General features: G+C 38.0%; 1 long non-coding RNA gene across 1 annotated transcript in view; it reads left to right on the top strand.

Annotated features, from left to right (window-relative positions):
- Positions 1 to 24,707, top strand: part of LOC138142560 (uncharacterized) — a 65,437-nt gene that overhangs the window by 32,141 nt on the left and 8,589 nt on the right. Inside the window, exon 2 of the long non-coding RNA XR_011163461.1 lies at positions 11,366 to 11,433. This is a non-coding gene — a long non-coding RNA (uncharacterized lncRNA). The remainder of the gene's footprint in view (positions 1 to 11,365; positions 11,434 to 24,707) is intronic.

The following is a 24,707-nucleotide window of genomic DNA, read 5'->3' as shown; positions in this document are numbered from 1 at the left end:
AGGAAGGAAGGAAGGAAGGAAGGAAGGAAGGAAGGAAGGAAGGAAGGAAGGAAGGAAGGAAGGAAAAGGAAAAGAAGGGAGAGAAGAATGGAAGGAAAGAGGGAGGGAAAGAAGGGAGGAAAAGGAAAGAATGGAAGGGGTCAGAGAGAGAAAGGGAGGAAACAAGGAGGGAGAAAACAAAGGGAAGAAAGGAATGAAGAAGAGGGAGGGAAAGGATGGGGAGAGGGAAGTAGAAAGGGAAGGAAGGAGGGATAGAGAGGGAAGAAGGTAAGAAAGAAAGAAAGAAAGAAAATCACTTATTAATGGCATTGTTGTTCATTTGTGATTTAAACAAACACCTGAAACCTGTGATTTCTTTAGTGTAGGGAGCTCCTGAGAAGGAAACTCCCTCTCTCAATGCAGATCCCCTATTGATCTGCAGCTTACTGTGTTAGAGAGTTGCAAGGGAGAGGGGCGGTACTGGGAAGCTAAGTGACTTGCCTGAGATCATGCAGCCAGTGTGTGTCAGATGTGGGACTTGAGCCCAGGTTTTCCTGATTCCTAGACTAAATATCTTTCCACCATTCCATCTTGCCTATGTATTATTTTTGCCTTCATATTAAATGAGTTACAGATTTCTCTTAGAATGTATAACTTGCTTATTTCAAAATACTTTTATGTGCTTAAAATCATAAAAACTACATTTTTATTTTAAAAAAAGATTCTGTAATTTAGTTTTTTCATTGTCACACTGATTTTAATGAAGATAAATTAGTGAGATTTCACTAAATATAAATTCAGAATCAATCACAACAGTTGTAATAACAATTTTTTCATATTAACTTTAATGCATCTGTGACCAGATAAGCACATAGGATTCCTCCAGTGGCACCAGTTATCATCCTACCACATCTTCTTGTCTTTTGTCATTACAGCTTACATTTTCTCATAATTCCTCTATAGATATTTTACCCAATAGGCACAAGTATTTCATTCTATTCATTTAATTTTTTGTAAACATGAGAGCAAAACTTAGGTTATCCTCCTATTAACCTTCACTTTTCCTCCATGATGAGTCCACATGCTTTTCCAGTCATCAATACCCTCGATGATGCCTTTTACATAGTTTTTCATGCCTGCCAAGTCATGAAATATGGCAATATCTGATAATATCCTGAAGCTTATGCACACTCATCTGCTTCTGGAGGAGTTAGATGGCATGGTAGAGTGCTGGGACTCTTGTCACTAAGATTCAAACTAATTCAAATCCAGCCTCAGATAGTTACTAGGTGTGTGACCTTGGGAAGATCACGTAACCTCTGTCTGCCACTGTTTCTCAACCATAACATGGGAGTAACAATAGCACATAGGGATCAATAAGACAATATTTGAAAAGCACTTAGTGCAGTGCCTGACACATGGAAGGAGCTATATAAATAAAATGCTAACTGTTAGCATTTTTCCTGGTACCCACTGTTTTTGGAGTCATATGAAATTGTGACTTTTCTGAGATGGCATGTTCCATAACACACATAACCCACACATAACAACTTTATTGGCATTAGTAGGAGAGTACTTCACTTGTGCATCAATGTGGGCACTTCTAATTATGCCAATCACAGCCCCTCTACCCCTTATTGTCCTATAGGACCCTCATTCCTATTGTCCAACAGATCATTCATGGACAATCTGTCCAGTGTTCTAGAGGACTTAACCAATGTAATGCAGCCCACAAGTAATCCTTGAGTTATCCCTTACTCTCACTAGAGATGGGGTATTATGGGTGTGGAATATTACATATACTTGCAAACTCCATTGATGAATTGGTTAGCTTTGCCAAACTGCTTTATTTTTCTCTTTCTACATTTTATTACTTATTACAAGGGATGGTTCATTGTAATAGGAGAGGGAAAAGAGAGATATTAAGAAATAAAGGTAATGTATAATCAGTATGAATCATAGAAACATACCTCTTTGATATTTTAAACTTGGAAAACTAAGTGATTCTTTCAGGTTCATGGTAACCTTAACTAATAGATCACAAGGTTTAATTGAATGAGAAAAGGCCTGAATATCTATTATTTAAAACCCAAAAGGGTCTGGTAAAGATGATGGCATGAAAGGGAGATGAAGTGTCCAGCTCTCCCACATATACTTCAACAATGGTCTAAAAAAGGCACCAGATCAGAAAGAAAAGCTCAAAATTGGGGTGTGCAAGAGAAGTTCGAAAATATGGAGGTAAGGACGGGAGGAGTGGGCATTGCAGGAATCTAAGTCTTATTTGAATGGAACATACACAATAGAGTTTGTATATTAAATTTGATTTCTATTCAACATATAAACAGGAGGGATATAGAAAAGGGAAAGGGATTTATGAGAGGATGTAGAATTGGGGAGGGGGTAGTTATAAACAATAAACCACCTTCAGAGAGTAGATTGTAAAAGGGAATTAAAAGAAAAGAAAGTCTAAAAAATAAAAATAATTTTAATAAAATAATTATAATTATAAACAGATACACATATGGAATTAGCTTTGAAACAAATGAATAATTTTGTTCTTTTCACCAATTCTTACTAATTTTGTTCTTTTCTTCCTCTTTCTTGTTAATAGTTTCAAAGAAAAACAAAGCCATTCTTTTACTCCATTGTCTTACCTTCTTAACTCAGTATTAAAACCCTGAGGTTTAAAGTGGGGTTCAGCTCTGAGTTTATATTATAACTTGTGGTTATGACCAAAATCTTTTTAAAAGCATTTTAAGGGGTGGCTAGGTGGCACAGTGAGTAGAGAGTGTCTGCTCCTGGAGTCGGGAGGATCTGAGTTCGGATCTGGCCTCAGACACTTAACACACACTCACACAAAAAAAACCTAGCCGTGGGACCTTGGGCAAGTTACTTAACCCCAATTGCCCTCAAAAATACAAAACATCTTAAAACTTTTTTAAAAAATTTATTTAGGGGCAGCCAAGTGGCACAGTGAATAGAATACCAGCCCTGGGGTCAGGAGGATTTGAGTTCAAATCCAGCCTCAGACACTTAACACTTACTAGCTGTGTGACCTTGGGCAAGTCACTTAACCCCAATTGCCTTGCCTTCCTCCAAAAAGACCAAAAAAAATTTTATTTTTATTCAAAAGGAGAAGGGAAATAAGTAACTGGCCATAAGCCCCAACCAGTAGCCCCCAAAATGAGCAAAACTATGAACAAACAAACAAAAAATAAAGCCTTGAGTACATACATGCTTAGTCTGGTAAAACAAGTTCCCATACTGGTCACATCTGAAAATATGTCTTCTGCATAAGTTTATGTGTTTTCTAGTAGGAGGTGCATAGTATGTTTCCTTCATTTGGGGGAGGGGGGGTCCTTTTGTGTTGATCAGAGTCCTAAAGTCTTTCAAATTTGTTTTCTTCTACAATGCCATCATTCCATCAATTGTTTTAGCTTTGCTCTGTGTCAGTTCATAAAGGTCTTTCAATTTTCTTCTGAGCCTATCCATTTCAACATTTCTTATGTCACCATAAGATTCAATTATAGTCATATATCACAATTTGTTTGGGTTTGTTTTTAATTTTATCTTATTTAATTAATAGAAATCAGCTCTTTCCCTACCCCTTACCCCCATATATTAAAATTTGTTTAGCCCTTCATTGCTATAAATATCTTTGTACAAAGATTTTTTTTAATTCTTTAAGGGTCTAAGCCTAATAATGTCATAGCTGGGTCAAAGGCATGCACAGTTTAGTAAATTTCTGGCCAGAGTTCGAAATTGCTTTCTAGAATTACTACAATTCATGGCTCCACCCATCAGTGCATTCATGTACCCTGTTTTCCCACATGCCCTCCAATATTTGTTATTTTCCTCTTTTGTCATCTCTGCTAGTCTGGTGGGTATAAGGGGCAACTTAAAAGTTATTTAATGTGAATTTCTCTAATTATACATGATTTGGGGAACTTTTCAAATGGTTGTTGATAGCTAAAATTTCTTCCTTTGAAAAGTACCTGTTTGTATCCTTTTGATCATATATCTATTGGGGAATGGCTTTTAGTCTTATAAATTTAATCACTTCCTTGTATGTCTTGGAAATAATACCTTTATTAGAGAAACTTGCTGCAAAGGTTTTTTTTTCCCCCCCAGGTACCTGTTTCTCCTCTAATTTTAAATTGTATTAGATTTATTTGTACAATAACTTATACATTTTGTTTACTTAAAAGTTGTCCATTTTATCTTGTGTGACCCCTCCTATCACTTGTATAAAAATTAATTTTTTTATAAAGCAGAGGGAATCCTGCTTGTGATCAACTGAGACCTGGTCTCCAGCCTCCAATAATGGAGACTTTGTTCTTTGTAAGTTTTTCTCTTGCCTTCCAAGTTTTCATATCTCTTCTAATTGTTTACTGTAAGAAAAAAGAAGAGAAGAGAAAAAGAAAACTAGTAGGAACACATCAGAGAGTAATCCAAAGTCAGATTTAGTAAGGATAAATGTAAAATTTTATACTTGGGTTCAAAAAATCAACTTCAAAAGATGAAGGAGATATAGACTGATACTTAGCTCCTGAAGAAGAAAAGACCTAGAGCATGAGAATGCTGATGATGAGAGAGGTACATGACCTTAAATTTTCACATCTTTAGGGAGCTGTCATGAGATAATGAATGAGATGTGTTCTACATAGCTCCTGAGAGCCTAGCACTATGTAGCAATGAGCAGAATAGGCAGCTTTGGGGGCAGCTAGGTGGCACAGTGAATGGCATTGGGCCTGGAGTCAGGAGAACCCAAGTTCAAATCCAGCCTCAGACCTTTACTAGCTGGGTGATGCTGGGCAAGTCACTTAAGCCTGGTTGCCTATAATAATAAAAATAATAATGGTTACTGTCTAAAAGTGGAATGGTCTGCTTCAGAAAACAGTTGTTTCTCAGTCTCCTGAAGGATTTGAAACAGAGACTTGTAATGGGAATGTAAATTTTAAAGATCTTCCCTGCCCCTAGGCCAAAGTGCACCTGGAGCCTGGGGTGGGAGGCTTGTTTTTCAGTAGATACTTCTTGATTGGCCAGTGGGTCTAGAAGGTTGTTGCATTCTCTGAGCCAGAAGAAGGCTATATAAGCCCTGATGTGTAGCTTTGTTGTGGGGCTCACTTTGAGAAGTGTTCTGTGATTTGATCTGGATTATGGGAAGCCGTTGTCCAGAGCCCCCCGGCTTTGAAAAACCCAGATGTGGAAACCCAGATGTTAATTGGGTATGGAGGTAATGGTTGGACAATTTGAAATCTGTCTACTTGATCTGTTTCTGTCTTGATAATTCTGTCTGTGTCTTCTGAAGTTCGGGGTGCTGACCTTTTTCCCCTGAACTAGGTAAAGGATATATGTCTGACTGATTAAAGTAAGCTTGTTAACCCATTTTGAGCTGCTTTCCTTTATCAAAGCAGATCCAAGAACCTGTATTAGCAGCAAACCCTGAGGACGCTTGGGGTGCCTGCTGCTACAAGACTAAATGAATATTTGTTGGGAAGTTAGTAGAGGAGTATTTAGTTAAGGTATGGATTAAACTAGATAAGCTTTGAAGTCTCTTCTGAACCCAAGATTCTGGGAAGTGGATGAGCACCAGGAACAGGAGACCTGCCCCACTAGTAAATTCACTGTTATTACCAGCATGTGGGGGTGATTTTTAGCTCAGATCTGTTAGGAAGGAGAAGAAAGAGGCATCGTGGGTACTGTGATTGCACCTGCTCCCTTTCCCAGTGGCAGTGGGATAGCCTGTGATCAGGCTATTCAGATACAGTCAAGGACGCATTTCTGACATTGTGACCATCCTACAATCTCCCTATCATCCTAGGGGCATGTTTGAGAACTCCATGTGTAGCAATATAATCTCAAAAATGTCTTCCAGAAGAATAACAAAATGAAACAATGCTGTTGGCCCCTAAATAGAGCTATGAGAATGGATCTTCCTCTCTTCTTCGCAGAGGTGGGAGGCTATAGATATGGAATGCTGCACAGGACTTAGTTCATGTGCTGGTTAGTTTTGCTACATTCCCTCACCTCCTTTAATCTTCTTTGTTATATGGCTCTCAGAGAGGGGAAGGAGGAAAAATGTATTTGAAAATATAGGTGATAGAAAAACAAAACATTACAAAAAAATTTTAGGTTACAGTTTTAAAAAGAAATTATCTTCCAGATCTAAAATTCAATGTCTCTAGATAGGATTGTAAGTAGCACTTTATGTACTACCCCACCCTTAGGCTAGACTAGCTTTACATAGAAGGAGAATGGCCCCATTGGTGGTGGTGGCTCTAAACTCTTCAGAGGGTAGGGGAAATGTTTAGAAAGGGGAATACTTTGGAGGACCTCAAAATGCACGGGATCCTAATCCAGCTAGAACCTTGCTACTATCAGTTTAGCAAAGCATGAATACTGTAAGGCACATCATCCAACCACAGTGTGATTATTTTGACTTTTGAGACAAATCAGACCTTTGGTGTCATTTTTATGGCTACTCCCAGACTCCATGGTGCCCTCATGCCTGTCCCTGCTGCTGGAGAGGCTAAGATTTTCACACTAAGTATAACATCAATATGGTGAGCCCCTAGGAGTACCACTAGGCTGCCTAAAAGGAGTGAACCAGTTGAGATGGGAAAAATGGAGAAGGCTAGAGTTTTTTTGCCAATAGAAATTGAGATCAAGCCCCAGAGAAGCTGCTGTACTTTCAACCTGGTCAAGATAGAGAGAACCAGCCTATGAATAATAAATAAACTAACAAACAAATGAATGAGTGAGTGAGTGAGAGTGAATGAATGAAATAGTAAATGAATGAATGAATAAGTAAATAAATAAAGAGAACAAAAAAGACTATGCTGCCTATAGGATAGAAAAAACTTAGTCTAAGGTACAAGGTTTTCCTGAAGATATTGACGGAAAGTTTGGGGATCTGATAACTGTGGAGTCACAACATAAGCAGGACAAGCAACATTCTAAACAGTGAATTGCTATTTTCTAGAGAAGGCAAAGAGCACCCTTCTTGTTCTCTAGCTAAATCCATGGTTTATTATTTCAAGGACAAGTGTGTGTGTGTGTGGGGGGGGGGGTTTAAACATTCCTTTACATAACTTTATCAACTTCAAATCTCAGAGTCTCTTATGCACAGAGAGAGAAAGAATGTGATACCTTATACAATATGGCCAGAATCATTTCCAGAAAAGGGAGGGAAGCCAAGAGGGAGACTGGTGAAGACCAAAGGTAAAAAACCATAGCACTTTCTCTGTTGGAGACCCAAAAGTGAGTAGTGAGCAAGGGCTGACTGGTGGGTGATTAATTACATAGAGAAAGGCAAAAAAAAAAAAAGGCTCTCTTCTCTCTGCTTTTTATAGAGGGGATTCTTTTTCAGGGATGAGATGGGCTAGAGATGGCTTCTGGGTCCTTCCAACTATGTGAGTCTGTGAGTACAGTCTCAAAATCTAGTTACTCAAGTACAAAGCAGAGAATTTGATCACTGAGTACCAGGAGGGACTGGGGTACATAATAGGAAAGTAGTTCACAAAGTTCGGAGCAGGACCAACAAGGCTGACTCATGGATGAGTCAGTGAGAAAATACCACAGATCTTCTTATAAACTATCTTTTACCTTGTGCAAGATAAGTTCTAGGGTAGCTACATGATGCAATGTATAGAGTGCTGGACCAGGAGTTAGGAAGACCTGAGTTCAAATGTGATCACACAACCATGTGGCCCTGGGCAAGTCATTTAGCCCTATTTCCTTCAGTTTCCTCACTCGTAAAATGATCTAGAGAAGGAAATGGCAAACCACTCCAGGATCTTTGCCAAGAAAAACCCAAATGGTGTCACAAAGAGTTGGATTATGGTTGGGTTCAGTTTATAAGTGGCAATTATAAAAAGCTAGAGTTAGAAGAGAGCCATGATAGGAGCTTAGCATGGTTCCTGCTACAAGGTAGGTGTTTAATAAATGCTTATTGACTAACTGTCTATTACTTCTGCATATATACTCTACATAAAAGGCAGCTGGGTGTAGTGGGGAGAAGGCAGTATCAAAGTCAGTAAGGTTTTGTTCTAAATTGTGGTAACTCATAGTTGTGTAACCCTGGGCAAGTCACTTACCCTATAGTAACCCAGGTGTCTCTCTGAGACTAAGTTACTGAACAGTTGATCTTTACAGGTAGGAAGAAATTTGCTCACTGGGTGTTTCCTACAAGGATGAAATCACAGCTCTTGATCTTCCTCTCCCCCCGACTCATTCTATATCATCTAACAAAATACCTTATAAAAAATTGGCATTCAATAAATACATATTAAAGGAGTGAATGATAAAAAAGTTGACAATATTGGCTCATCAGAATAACAACAAAATCAAATGATAGACAAGATAATACCATTATTAGAATCAATACCCAAGACTTACAAAATAGAAAATATTCTCCCATGATTTGAAAGATCATAAATATGAAATTGGGTGATATGTGTAAAAAGAGATCTTCAGAACAAGTTTTTACTGATTGGACCCATAAAATGCCTAACAAATGCTTTGTTAACTGACTAATCAAATGTCATAGCTCAGCCCTAGGAAAGGAGGTCCAGAAGTCAGTGAATTCACTTCCCTAGGACTAGAAGTATAATATCTAGAGGTTCTAGTCAGGAGGACTAAAATTAAATTTTGCGAAATGTTGAAGCTTCTTGACAGAAAGGAATGTTTGAAGGGATTTGTTTGTTTTGATTTTTGTATTGCTAGTTCTGAGCACAGAGCTTGGCCCTTGGGAGGCACTGAATACAAGTTTGTTGAAGAAAGTTAAATTTTATGTATTTCTTTGATCTACTAATATAACACATTTGTCCAAAAAAAAAAGAAAATTTAGTTAATTTTTATTAAACTTGTAGGTTTCCATTAAGCCTATACTGGTTTCTGGTAATCATCACTTCCATTTTTAAGTGCTCACAACCTACATATTTAATAATTCATTCTAAAATTTATATCAGGAATGATGGTAGCAGCAAATGGCTCTGAAGACCAACAGACAATAGAAGATGCTCAGGATTCACAAGAGAAGCACTCCCCGCCAGCAGAGAGGATCCCCCGGGGCTCCCTCCACCCCATTGTCCTTCTCCAGGGATACCCGTGGCCAGGCCACAAACATGATTGGGGCAACTCGTTTTCAATTCTTTTCGAGCAGTAAATGTCCTCTGGTAGTATCATCATGCAGCCCTCTGGTGGTCACTGAATTTCCATTCTCTGTTGTAGTATCTTTCCTGGTATAGGTGCCCCTTTCATGCATGTTCTCTGGTTACATGTTTTCTGATGTTCTTTTGGCCACACATATTTCCTACATGCATGTCTTCATGCACCTTCCCTAGCCATGTGTGTTCTCTGTTTATGTGTCTACCCCCCACCCCACTGGTGGTATAATAACCTATGGAAACATGAACCCATATGTATATAAGAAAAATTCTTGTCACTTGTAGTATTCAGGTAGAGATGTATTGGCATGATGGGGAGTATGAGGAGTCACCATAATGGATAATGTGTCCACAGTTGGGCTTCTATTAGCTCAGGAGACCGGGAGGATGTTAGACTAGAAGCTATAACCACATCAGCATGCATTACTATAAGGAGAAGAAGGAGGAGGAGGAGAAGAAGAAGGGTTATATAGTATCTACTGTGTTCTAGGCACAGATGCTAAGCACTTTACAAATATCATCTCATTGGTCCTCACAGTAACCCTGGGAGTTGGATGCTTTTATTATCACCATTTTATAGTTAAGGAGATGGAGGCAAACAGCAGTAAAGTGACTTACCCAAGGTCACACAAACTAGTAAGTATACGAGGCCAAATTTGAACTCATAGCTTCCTGACTCTAGGTCCGTTGCTCTAACCATTACATCACCTGACTGCCTACCGAACCACTACCTTTTCCATACACTCTTTACTATCCCCTCTAGTCCCGTGTTCCCTTGTCCTATCATTAATCTTGCCCTACTAAGCCCCAGCTTCGGATTACTCCCTCCACTCACTGCCTTTGCTCCTATTCATGAGCTGGAGAAAATCCTAAAATATACTGACTTAGTCCACTATGAATTATTGTTACATATTCTTGACTGGGTCTTCATTGCAGCAAAGCAATCCTTTTACACCTCCTAAATGAATTCCCTATCCCACTCATCACAGTGGTTTTTCCAGATCTTTTCATCCCTCCTAGAACTTCCCATGGCTCCCCTTCCCGCCTCTCAGCCAAGAACATTGCCTCCTATTTTATTTTTTTAAATTGAGACAATTTGTCGAAACCTCTGAATTCTCCCTACTTTAATTCACTCCACTCAAATGACTTTCCCTAACATCTCCTCCTTCACTTCTGCTTCATATTCATACTTCTCTATGCCAAGGCAAATTTCTTTACATACACAAGTGATCCTCTCCCATCTCAGCTTCTCCAGCAGATTGCTTCCTCTGTGATCCCTATTCCCTCTTAGTAATCTTCAGTCTCTCCCTGTCTACTGGCTGCCTCCCTGTTGCCTAAAAACATTTCCACGTCTCTCCCATCCTCTAAAATCTTTCATTTGATCCATCTAACTCTAATAGCTATAAACCTCTTTTGGATCTTGCCTTCTTTTCCCCTCTGACGCTACCAGCACCTGGTACAGGTTCTCATCATTTCATACCTAGACTAACATAGCCTGCTATTTGGGAGCTCCCTGCCTCAAGTCTCTCCCATTCTAGTCCATCCTTCACTTAGCTATCAAAGTGAGCTTACTTCCTAAAGTACAGGTCTGACCATATCATACCCTATTCAATAAACCCCAGTGATTCCCGGTTGTCTCTAAGATCAAATATAAAATCCTCTGATTGTCTTTTGTAGCCTTTCATAATCTGGCCCCTGCCTATCATTCCTTTTATATATTTTACTCTCCTCTGACTACTCTATAATCCAGGGACACTGATATCTTTGCTGTAGCTTGAAAAAGATACTTCATTTCTCTGCTCCAGACATTTTTACTGGCTGTGTATGCCACGTCTGGAATGCTCTCCCTCCTCATCTCTACTTCCTTCACTTCCCTGGCTTCCTTCAAGGCTCAGCTACAATCTGATCTCCAAGAAGACTCTCCTTGACTTCCTTAATGCTAGTGACTTCCCTCTAAGACTATCTCTAATTTTTCCTGATTTATCTTGTTTGTAAATAGTTGTTTCCATGTTGTGTCCTCCAATATGTGAGAATCTTAAAGGTCGGGATGCTTTCTAGCCCTGTTTAGTCCTTCACTCTGGTTGACCTGTTCCTAATGGATGGTTAGTCTATACCTCAGTATGAGGATTACATCACTCATATGCCTATAAAATTTAATTGGTTTGATTAAATATCTTTTGCATTAAACTAATTTATCCTTTCTGGTTTTCTCACAGAAGTAAGGCTTATTAGCTATGATTTTTTAATGAATGCTGACCCAGATCCACAACATACCTGACACATGGTGAGTGCTCAATAAATTCTTGTTGGTTGATTGTATACCTTTGAACTTGGGGTAGTATGGAGGGAGAAGGGAGAAATACTATTACACAAGTATTATTCACATTTCACATGGGAAAAAAATTAAGGTTCAGAATACATCTCCATCTCTAAGGCCAAACAATTAAGCAGAGCCAGGAACCAAAATCAGATCTTCTCACTCCAAATCCAGTGTTCTTGCAAGAATGCCACATGGTTGGGGTTTTTTGCATAATCAATCCTTTCCTGGTTAAGTGCCCCAGTTTCCATCTTTTGTAATGTTCTTTCAAAAGCTCACTAGAGAACCCCTATGAAGTCGTGTTGGGCTCTTTAAATGCTTACTGTTTAATATCCTCAACAGGACCACCAGGATCACTTGTGACTAGCATCAGAATTTTGGTTCTCACACCTACTTTTACCCCTCTCAAAACATCTTTCCTTTTAATGCTTCAGACCAAGGGATCATTCATACCTATCTTTTCTCTGAACTTTTAAAAATTTGCTTCCTAAAAAGGTTAGAGGGAAAGGAAATTCCCAAAAGAAGGCAGAGGGAACAGAAGCTTCTCAAGCTGTCCCTCAAAAACAACCATAGAAATGCTAACATGAAATATGATTTGGGGGAATTCTCAAAAGAAAATGGAAGCTCACAGAAAGAATTTCAATAATGAACAAATTAAAGGTGAATCTCAATTTAATAAAACAAAACAAAAAATATTATGAAACAAGAGAAGTAGAAAAAGCACCAGAAAAAAAAATTTACTGGAACTATTAGAAAGAAGATAAGAAACATTGTAACAAATCTCAAGAGATGTTCAAATGTATAACAAATCTACTCAAGGAATTAATGGGAGAATTAAAATTAGAAAAAATAATGAGAATAATTAAAAGAGGAAGTGAACACAGATAAGAAATCCTTGAGGGAATTAAAAGAACTCAATGCAGCTAAAAAATCTTGTATGAAGATAATGGCAAATTTCAGCAAAATTAAAGATAATGAATAAAGGTTGAAAAATATCAATGGATACAGCCAAAAGCGACAATAACACAGTGGAAAACAGATTACTAGATAATGTAGTTGAAGTATATAAACAAGTTCAGAAAGTAATTCACCCTAGAAAGAGATTTGGAAGCAATACAAATTAAAGTGTTGAATTTGGAGAACAGATCAAGGAGAGGAATCCTCAGTTACTTGGGTCCTTCAAAATATTGAGAAGAAGAATCTTTTTAAAAAAATGTTCATTGAGATCTTTTGTTTTTACATCACCTTCATTTTCAAACACATCACTACCCCCTCTCCTTCCCAGAGAACCATCCTTTGTAATAAAGAATAAAAGGGGGAAAATAGTTCAGCAAAACTAGCAAACACATCCACTGAATTTGAATACATCCAGTGTTCCATACCTATAGTCCTCCTTCACCTCTGTAAAGAAAGAAAGGAAAATAAATTTGAAGAAAAAAATTTTCTCACCACATTTCAGTAAATTGTTTTTAAGATTCCCTAGAAGTGGGGTAGCTAGGTGGCAAAGTAGATAGAGCACCTCTCTAGAGTCAGGAATGCCTGAGTTCAAAATCGACCTCAGGTACTTACTAGCTGTGTGACCCTGGGCAAGTCACTTAACCCTGATTACCTAGGGAAAAAAAAAGAAAATTTAAAAATTCCCTAGAATTCCTAAAGTCTAGAGATCATAAGAATCAATATACCTCTTTTTTTTAAAAAGGGAGAAACTTAAAACAACTTACCTAGGCCTTGTCACCATCAAACTTCATAACTACAATAACAACAACCCCTTCCCCCCAAAAATGTCCTTAAAGGCACCAGAAAGAAAAAAGAAAGTATCAATAGACACTAATCAGAATTTTATCCGGTTTTTCTACAAAAACAATCTGAAATTCAAACATGACACAAAATTTTAAAATGTAGGCAACACTTCCATAACTAGTCTCCCATAGTTCTGAGCAGAGGGTGGACATTTAAAAACCAAAGTGGTCTGGAATAAAATGGAGAAAAGTTTCCACTTCAAAAGAGGCTCTGTCATTAACTAGAGAGGAATCTCCAGAAAGTTACACAAACATTCTTTTTAACCAATTAGCTGGTTTTATCTTAATGTAAGAGGTTTTTACATAGGGTCATTTGTAAAAAAAATTATGCTATTACATTGACCAAGTCGTTGAACGATGCTAACATAGTGAGACTTGAAAATTAAAAAAAAAACAAAACTTAAAAAAATACATAAAGAGTCAGATAAAAAAGAAAAGGTCAGAACAAAGGCTGGAGAAGGGAAGAGTTGGTAGTGATCCTAAGGCACTTATATTTTACAAAGAGAACAAAAGTTCAATTTTAGAGTCATTTACAGATTTAACATCAAAATATATGTTCCAGTACTTCCAGAGTGAGAATAGTTATATCTTTCCCTCAAAGTTCCCTGAAGGGTTAGGGAAGTTTTTTTCTACTTCCATCAACTAAGGCCCCCATTCTAATGTGTTCCTCTCACTATTAAATGCCAATCACTAAACACCCTAGACCCATTTAACCAATTAACATCCATTAGCTTTTATAAAGGGACATTTACTTTGATGGTATAGCCAGAACCAAGGTACAAAGGTACAGACATTTTCCCCCAACACCTTGGAACCCATTACTCCCTACGTTACTTCAGTCCTTGGGGGAATTGAGCTTACATTTAACACAATTTCTACATAGCATTCATCTCATTAAGTACATATCCAAATTCAGCATAGCTACCGTATGAATCCATATCTCAGTTACCACTGCTGGGTCCCAAAGGTCATTCTGTAAGGCCAAAGTGTTAGACTGCCTAGTCATAAATCCTGGTATGGACTCCAATCTTGGACCACTTAGTGGCTGGTTCTCTTGACCTTTTGAAGCTCATAAGGTCATAACCATCTTCAATCTTCTTTACTTAATCAAGAAAGAATAAACACAAATAGGCAAAGAACTGAGGTTCTTATTCATAGGCCTCAGATGGGGAGACTCCTTCCTTTATAACACTTCCTCTTATCAAAATGTAACTAAGGCAAGAAAAAAAAATGATGGAGGGCAAGGCCCTCACTGACTTTTGAAGCACCCCAGTCCCAAATATGTGGCCAATCAAAAAAAACTCCTCTTTACCATGTGGTTAATGGACTGGAACCATGTATAGATGCTCTAGGTACACATGATCAATTCCATGTGGAATCTGCATCAGTAGAGAAGACTGCACATGTTCACGATGATTGGGCACATTGGCCATTACCTGGTTATATGCACTATCATTATTATTATTATTATTATTATTATTTTGCTTTCTATTAGATGTAGTTATTTTGAGAAGGTGAGCTAATTCATAGCACCTGAGTGATGGGAAACACCATGTGGAGCTCTGCCAAGGTATCAGCCCTGGCACTTTTGAGATATGCTTATTAGGGAGACATGGTGTTCCCCTTAGCACAGATGTAACACCATGCTCCCACATTTTATTGGATTAAAATAATCACATTTCAACTTAAAGGTTTTTTCTGTTTTTTGTCTTGATTTTTTTTATCCCCTTAGTTAAAATGAGTGCTTTGTCACTGTGAAAGGTTTTGTTTCCACTACTTTGATGATAGTTTATTCCCACAGGATCTCTGATTTCTCCCCCCACACACACATCCTGTTTGCCCAGTCCCAAATTCCTTGAACTTATTTACATTGTTAATTTATCTTTTAAAAAAATTTTATTCATTGAATTCTCCCCTTCTTTTGCTCCTCTCTTAAGGAAATGTTTCACAATCCTCCCTGCCCTCCAGTCTTTTATTTTAAGTAACTTTCTCTTGCTGTACTCCTTTTTCCTGTCCTTATTTTTTCTCTTCACTTCCAGACTATTCTGATTCTTACTTTTCTAATTCATGGGGTGTACTCTTAATTGTTCCTTCTTCATTTTCTCTGTGTCCCTCATGAGGATAAAGCTTCTGAAATACTGGGTTGGAATTCCCTCTTTCATCCGATTTTTATGTTATAGCCACTACAGATTTTACCGTATCCTTTTTTGCCCCTACTGTGTCTTATCCCTACAAATATAAATTCATGAGGGAAGTACTGTTGGATGGAAGCAGTATTATGTAGATGGAGTAATTATTTATCCCAGATCATAAGACAAAAATCAAGCATTTACTCTGGTCCTGATGAGAGAGGCTAAGGCTATGTTATTTTATTTCCAGTTCTGTGTCCCCCATTTGCTTTAGTTGGCTTCATGTACTCACATATATCTTCTCCCCAGCAGGTAGGCAGGCAGGTAAAATCCTTTCTCAAAGAAGGGTCTGCTAAGATGCAAATTACCACCCTCGAGAAAAAAGCCTCTCCCTTACCATTAACTTTTACCACTCCCCTTAGAATATTTGTTAGTGGTACCCTTTCCTTCTACTATCCCAGTCCCCATTGCTTTTGTCTGATTTGTCCACATCTCCCCTCTCTTGTTGAGAGAAACTGTCAGCCATTATTATTCCTTCTCTGCTCACCTAAGAAGGTGAGAGTTGTATAGCATTCAACCTCCCTCTGACTCCTCTCTTTTCTCCCATTTTTCTTGTTTCTAGCTCTTCAACATCTCTCATCTACATCCCTTTTTCTCCACTTATGCAAAACCTGTCCTAGTTCAGTCCTTCATCACCTGTTGCCTGGGATATTTTTTGTGAGACTATTTAATAATATTTTATTTTTCCAATTACATGTAAAAACAATTTTAACATTAGTTTTTAAAACTGTTGAGTTGCAAATTCTCTCCCTCCCTACCTCACCTCCCTGAGATGGCAAGCAATTTGACTTAGGTTATACATGTGCAATCCTGCAATACATATTTCCATATTAGTCATGTTGTGAAAGAAAACAAATAAAAAACCCACACAAAAAATAAAGTGAAGAAAAAGGTATGCATGGGGCGGCCAGGTGGCGCAGTGAGTAAGAGCGTTGACCCCTGAGTGGCCCCGGAGTCGGGAGACCTAGGATCGGTTCCAGCCTCAGATACTTAACACCCACACAAAATAACTGGCCGTGTAACCTTGAGCAAGTTACTTAACCCCAATTACTTTAAAAAAAAAAAAGGTATGCTTCAATCTTCATTCAGGCTTCATCAGTTCATTCTCTGAAGGTGGAGAGCATTTTTAATCATAAATCCTTTGGAATTGTCTTGGGTCTTTGTGTTGCTTAGAATAGCTAAGTCATTCACAGTTGATTATCATACGTTACTACTATTACTGTGTACTATATTCTGGTTCTGCTCACTTTACTTTGCATCAGTTCATGTAAGTCTTCCCAGATTTTTTGTGAAACCATAGTGCTCATCACTTTTTATAGCAGAATAGTATTCCATCACAATCATATACCATACCTCTTCAGCCATTTCCCAATTAATGGGCATCCCCTCAGTTTTGTTTTGTTTTGCTTTTTGGAGAGGGGAAGGCAGGGCAATTGGGGTTAAATGACTTGCCCAAGGTCCCACGGCTAGTAAGTGTTAAGTTTCTGAGGTTGGATTTGAACTCAGGTCCTTCTGACTCCAGGGCCAGTACTCTATTCAGTGTGCCCTATTTCTAATTCTTTTATACTACAAAAAGATCTGCTATAAATATTTTTGTCTAAATAGGTCCATTTCCCTTTAAAAAAAAATCTCTTTGCAATACAGAATTAGTAGTGGTATTACTGGGCCAAAGAGTATGTACAGTTTAATTGCCCTTTAGGCATAGTTCCAAATTGCTTTCCAGAATGGTTGGATCAGTTCTCAACTCCACCAAGAGTGTATGCTTAGGATATTTCAATAACCTCATTGATCTTTTTGCCCCAAATATCTCCCTATTCCAATCCAACCACTTAAAAGGCACCAAAATTATTTCCCTAAAGTACAGGTCTAATGATATCATCCCTTTATTCAAACTCCAGGTGTTCACTATTACCCATAGGATCAAATGTAAACTCTTTCATTTGGCATTTAAAACTTTTCATAACTTGAACCTCTCCTAAGTTTCTAATTTTGTAGATCATTCTTCTTCATACACTCTACAGTCTAGCCATACTGGTCTGCTTGTTATTTCACACACCGAACCTCCATTTCCTACCTACCTGCCTTTGTCCTGGCTGTGCCCCCTTGCCTGGAATGGATTCCTTCCTCACCTCTCTCTGCCTCTTAAAATCCTTGTTCTTGTTATTGTTTTCAAGATTTAGCTCAAATACTATATTCCCCAAAAAACCTCTCCTCAATCCACTGTGGATCTGTGACCCTAAACTGACAAAGTTGCCAGTTGGCACCTTTTCCCAAAGCCTGCATGACATCATTCTGCACCTGGTATGAGTCTGGGAATCATGAAATATGTTATTTATGGAATATATTATTTCATTCTCTCCAGTTATATCTTGCAGATGCAAAACAATCCTGTGCTATCTGAGGATATTATCTTGACTCCTACAAGCATTGACAGACTGGGACCCCAGAGTGCAATAGCTATTTTTCCTCTCAAAGTTCTAGCAGTAATGCTGAGGGCCTGGAAGTGTTTATTCAGTGTTATCACACAAAAACCACCATAAGTGTGCTTTATCCACTTATTGTTTTGTTTATAACAATTAGCCATCCAGACTTAACTAACTCTTAGAAACAAATATTTTACAAAAGTGATGTAGTAAAAATAGTTCATATAAATGTCCCCCAAATCAGGAAACACTCATTTCCAAAAGGATGTACAGAATCCAGAGGAGAGTGGACCCAAGCTTAGCAAAAATGTGGGGTAATTCATATCTCCTGGAAGTTCTTTCTTTCCTTTTGTGAGGTCCTCAATTAAGTCTCTCCATAACCTTCTCCTGGGCTCTTTGTAGATGCCTGACATTTCAGGGTATGTCGTTGGTCTTTGACTCTCAGTGCAGATATTATCCATCAACCACTACTCTTCTGGGGAAACTATTAAGATACTGATGAGATGTCCAAATCCTTTGAAGACTATGTGGTGGTGGTGCTGGTGGTAGAGAGATAGGCTGCTCTCCTCCCCCAAAAGTGATTTCCTCACAAGAGTTCTCTCTTCTAGGCAAGCCCCCAACTCATATACTCAGGTTTTGATGTGGCCTGCTATTTTATACAAGCCTCACAGGAGATGTCCTTTGTCTCATCAGTCCATCCCAATATACTTCCTATGGTGTCATTTCACTTCATCCAATGGTTTTCAGTCTCCAGAACTGATTAAAAACTTTTTATATCTTATTTAATACCTTTAATTGATTGATTCAATAGAAGGGTTCTTGCCTAATAAAGTTATCAGCATCTTGTTAATCACTCTAAGTAGAGTTAGATGGTTGATTGATTCAATTGGCCCTATTATACTATATTGGTCTAATTGCCATTCCCTCATATTTTAGTTTTTTTTCTCACATCCACTAACAAAATGTGTTATTGAGACAACAAAATGTAATAACTATACACCTCAAATTTTGAAGAATCCCACTCCCACCCCTCACACCCAAAGCAATCTGTGGGTTGTTTTGATGCCTGCATTTGTTTTCTATATTTAAAAATTCTGCGCAGTTTTCTTATATTATTTCTTATCATATGGTATTCATTTTTTTATTTGCCATATTCTTCTGAGAGACCCGTGACCATGATCTTAAATTATTTCTGTAATCCTCTCTTTATCTTTTAGACTAGTCACTCTGCAATTAAAGTATTCTTTTTATTTATTTATTTTTACTTTTTGGAGGGTAATTGTTGTCAAGTGACTTGCCCAAGGTCACACGGCTAGTTTTTGTGTTAAGTATCTGAGGCCGGATCTGAACTCAGGTCCTCCTGACTCCAGGGCCATAAAGTGTTCTTTTTAACATTATTGTGTTATGTTTTTCTTCTGATAATTATCTTCTACTTTGATATCTCCATATTCTATATCTATTATTCTCTTTCTCAGAGCATCTAGCTGTTTGGAGACATGTACCATCATGTATTAAATTTTTCCTGCTATTTTTTATTATGAATGTTGGAATTATTACCAAGCCAGGTATCTATGTAGTCAGATCATCAACTTCTTAGAAATAAGGTCAGAATATATAATACATAAGAAAGAATAATAATGGGAAAAATATATGGCATATGATTAAAAAGATTTAGCTGTGAATTATTTAAACATGCTATTGAAATCAAATAGTGGGAAATGGGTAAGAGACATGACATTAACACTATCCACAAATTAAATCAGTATAAATTAATTCCTACAAAAGGAGACCAAAAGAGCCCAGAAAGTTTCTTACTCAGCAAATACTGGACTGACTTACTTGCCAGAGAAAGATGGCTGCCAAAGCCATGATCAGATTAGAAACTCATTAGAAACTCATCCACAAAATCTTTAAAAAGGATGATGAACAACTGTGAGTGGTATCATCTCATAAAGCAGAAAGTTGTAGTGAATGGCAAGCTCAGTCTAAAGAAAGTTTGGCAAGCAGCACAACTAAGCAAAATCATTCTAAGGTCATTCAAGGATGATGATGATGATGATAATGATTGCTAACATTTATATGGTGCTTACTATGTGCCAGGCAAATGTGCTAAGTGCTTTACAATTACTATTTCATTTGATCCTCACAACAACCCTGGAAGGCCTATGCTGTTATTATCCCCATTTTACAGATAAGGTAACTGAGACAAAGTTAAGTGACTTGCCAGAAGTCATGCAGCTCATACATAAGTATGACTACAAACACAAAACAAATGGAAAATATTTGCAAAAATATTGCAACAAATGGTTTTCTCCATTTGGGCTATGGCAATCATTACATTTGAACCCTACCATCATAATCCCTGATGTACTTATAGAGGAGGTAACAATGGTGCTGTGTTTCCTTCAGTCTCAAAGAGGACCATAACTGAGTAGCATAAAATTTTTCCTTTGTAGGCTGTTTTATGACAAGTTGTCTCCTATTTATATATCAAGATCATTCAAGATTTTTTGGAAAATATAACATTGGAAATAAGCTTGTTCAATGATTCTCTGATAATAAACACTGGGTTAGGCATAAAACTAAGGGATGCATTTTCACAAAAGATTTTGGCCATTATGATGGAGAAAGTCCAGAGTACAGTCCAAGTTGAAGAAGTGGTCCTTTCGGATGATAAAGTCCTCCAGAATCTCTTGTTTACAGATGATGTTATTTTGATTGAATAGCCCCAAGAAACTGCAAAGCCTTCTAGAAAAGACCTATAATCTCTCAGGGGAGTTTAGGCTTTCCATCCACACAGGAAAGACCAAGTGGATGAGGAATGTTTCTTTCCCAGATTTCAACATTTATCTAGATGTACACATTAAAGTTTGTACAGTAACATGTAAACAAGTGTATCTGGTACAAAATACAGAGAGACAATGAACTAGACCCAGAGTTGAAAAATAGGAGAAGAGTAAGCTGGATTGCTATCAAAAAATTTCAAAGCATTTTTAGAGACCTCAGACATTTTTTTTTAGTGACACAAAAATATCAAAGTAGAAGAAATTTTTCAGAAGGCAAACAAAAGACAACATTGTTAAAAGAACATTTTAATTCTATAGAGGGCAAAGTAGCTTGCCTAAAAGATCTTGAAAAAAAAAGACATGCAGAAATAATGGAAGATCCTTGGATTAACGATCACAGTTCTTCCGAAAGAACACGGCAAATAAAGTTTCTTTTTAATCCAAATATTTTACCAGTGGATGCTGTTTTGCAGTTATACCTGAAATATCACTGCCTCCAAAGAACTAAAGATAAGTATCATACAGAGGGCAACGGAAAGGAGGTTTTGTGGTGTACAGAACTGCAGAAAACAACTACCCTGCCATTTTGCCCATCATGTGATAGTTTGTTTCCACTGGAAGGGTTGGAGCAGCTATCATCATAAATAGTGCTTTTTTTATCTTTATTTTTTCTTCTAATGCAATCTTTACATTGACCTTTCACATGTAGGGTGTGTATTGCCCATGTAGGTTATACATATGATCCCCCCTTTCTCATCTCATGTTACTCATTATTCTACTCCTCTACCACTGTCTCCTTCACCCCGGTCTCACATGATGAGGTGGTTTTACTGCTTACCAAGGCTAATCCCCACCTGCTCGAATGATCCCACTTTATCCCACTCTTCCAACACATTACTCCCTCTATCATCCTTTCTCTATCGTTTATTTTCAATCTCTCCCTCTCTATTGGCTCCTTTCCAACTGCCTGCAAACATTCCCAGGTACTTCCCCAACCTCAAAAGATTCTCATGTGATCCTTCTGTCCCTGCTATCTTCTATATCTCTTCTGCTACTAAACTCCTTGAAAAGGCCCTCTACAATAAATGCCTTCTCTTTCTCTCCTCTTAATCTCTTCTTAACCCCTTACAATCTGGCTTTTAACCTCATCATTCCACCAAAACTGCTCTCTCCAAAGTTACCAATGAGCTCTACATTGCTAAATCCGAAGGAAGGACTGTTGACACTTTTGATCATCCTCTCCTCCTTGATACTTTGTTTTTTCTAGGGTTTTGGAACACCATCCTGTCCTGATTCTTGTTCTGCCTATCTGACCATTCTTTCTCAATATCCTTTGCTGGATCCTTGTCCTCTAACTGAAGGTGTCCCTCAGGGTTCTGTCCTGGGCCCTCTTCTCTTTCCCCTCTATACTGCTTAACTTGGTGATCTCATCAACTGTCATGGCTTCAATGACCCTAACTCTACACTGATGATTCTCAAATGTACCTAGCCCTAACTCCTACTTTCTTTATTACTGTAGAGGGCAACACCATCCTCCCAGTCACTCAGGCTCATAACTGAGATGCAATTCTCAATACCCCAGTATCTCTCACCTACTATATCCAATCTGTTTGCCAAGGCCTATTGATTTTACTTTGTAACATCTCTCTAAAAAACACCCTTCTTTTCTCTGACATGGGCACCACTTTGGTACAGGCCCTCATGACCTCATACCTGGTGGGTCTGCTTGCTTCAAGTCTTGTTTTCCTAAAGCTTGACTCTCTCTCTCTCTCTCTCTCTCTCTCTCTCTCTCTCTCTCTCTCTCACACACACACACACACACACAATTTCCAGTGGTTCCTTATCACCCTCTAGGACTGAATACAAAATCCTATGTTTGCCATTCAAAGCTCTTCATATCCTACCCCTCCTGCCCTTCTAGTCTTTTTTTTGGAGTGTTGCTGTGAGGATGAGATATTTATAAAGTGCTTAGCACAATGTATGTAGTAGGTACTATATAAATGCTTCTTGCTTTCTCCCCTACAGGCACTAGGCAAATTTTGTGAGATGGGGGGAAATGGAGTACTGTCTATGGATACAATTTGATTTTAAAATATATATTACAAAATTATTATGTCCATGAAAAATATACTTATCAGAGAAGATTTAGATTTTAATTTACAACATTCACCTTTTTATAACAAGATTGTGATTTAAAATGCTGAATTTTATGGAGATGAAATGACTATCCAAATTGGATTACTGTTGTAGTCTGTGAGATCTCTTATGTCACAATTCTACATAGCATGCAAGACAGTTAAGAAGTGACTCCCCTGGTCCCCTTTGCTGTTCACTTGTTTTCAGTCATGTCCAACTCTTCATAATCTCATCTGGGGTTTTCTTGGCAAAAATACTGGAGTGGCTGGCCACTTTCTTTTCCAGATTATTTTACAAATGAGGAAACTGAGGCAAACAGGGTTAAGTGACTTGCCCAGGGTCACATAGCTAATGAGTGTCTGAGGCCAGATTTGAATGCAGGAAGATGAGTCTTTCTGACTCCAGTCCCAGCACTCTATCTACTGTGCCACCTAGCTGCCCAGGTCCATCTTCCTAGCCATCCATGATACTATTCTTCAGATGTTCCAGGAAAATAGTTTACAGTTTGACAGCTCACCTCATCCCCATACTGCCCTCAGTCTTTCAAGACACATATCCATAGTATTTTCAGAAAGTGTTTTCAACATCATTCAGTAGCTGAGATCCTAGCACTGCAAAGATAAAGATATAATCCCTGCCCTCATGAAGGTTTTAAGTTACCACATGTACCCAAGGAACTATAAGGCAGGGTAGATTATGATGAGTGCAAGATCAATATATAAATAACTTAAGAAAAATTTAGGTGGGAGAGAATGTACAAATGGAAGTATCAAGGAAATGGTGTCATCTCAGCTGAACTATGAGGACAAAGAAGAAATGAAGAGGGTGAGGGGCATTGCAGGAGTGGGAAGGGAGAAGGGTAGGACTGTGCAAATACCAAGTCAGGTCATAGCAGATGGACTTTGGTGAATAGCTCTCAGTCCTTTCTGGCTTGAATATAATTGTCTAAAACTAGTTATGCAAACACTATGTAATAGTGGCAACACATCATTTCAAATGAAGAATGGAATAAAATAACCCTGCTAAAGAAACCATATAAAAAGCTGTGAAAATTATGTAAGGCACTGTGGTGTAATAAATAGAGCGTTGGCCTTGGAGCCAGCAAGACTTGGGTTTTAAGCTCTGCCCCTGACATATACAGGCTGGGTGATTCTGGGTGCCTTCACTTGACTTCTCCCTGCTCTAGGTTAGGGGTGTCAGACATGAGCCTGAGCCCACAGGCCAAGCCACACTACAGATTAGAGGCCCCCTTTTCTATTTGAGTTGGACATGATCACTGTTCTAGGTTACTCTCTTAAGTTTTAAATGACAGTAAAGATACAGGCCTGTATTCATAGAAAGGTATTTCCTGGTAGGAAATAGAATATATACAGGCAATGGGGTATAGAAATACATCTTGCCCTACAAGGAAGTAAGGGGGAAGGAGTGAAGGGAAGCACCCTATCCCAAAAAACTCTCACAGGTTCAGGTACTACTGAAAGTGATGATTCTGGTTAATAAAAAAAAATCATTGATTTATGACCTATTATTGATTATTGTCTTGTATAGTTTTCAATAAAGTAGCTGAAAAAAATTCACATTTGCCTAACTACATAAATTGAATTAACTGAATAATTAATTACTAAAACAATTATTATTTATAAATCTCTGTCAGGATATTCACAAAGTTAAAAAGATACTAAAGCATATCTAATCAGACCATTTTAGGGGGAGCAAAAAGTATTTTGTACAGTTCATAAATGGAATATTTTAAAATAGTTTATTTTTATCTTCATCCCCTTTTTGTCTGTTTCTTGTGTATGTTTCATAAGGCAACCTATTATTACAGCAGCACATGGCTATAAGTGATAAATAACCACAAATTTTACTGCACTGTCAAAATAGTTGGAGGACACTGGTAAGTGACTT

Source organism: Petaurus breviceps, unplaced genomic scaffold, assembly GCF_028583685.1.
Source record: "Petaurus breviceps papuanus isolate PSGF00001 unplaced genomic scaffold, PetGlider_PUasm1.0 90594, whole genome shotgun sequence".
NCBI classification, from domain to species: Eukaryota; Metazoa; Chordata; class Mammalia; order Diprotodontia; family Petauridae; genus Petaurus; species Petaurus breviceps.
The sequence above is the reverse complement of the archived record's forward strand: the minus strand, read 5'-3'. Positions and strand labels throughout refer to the sequence as shown.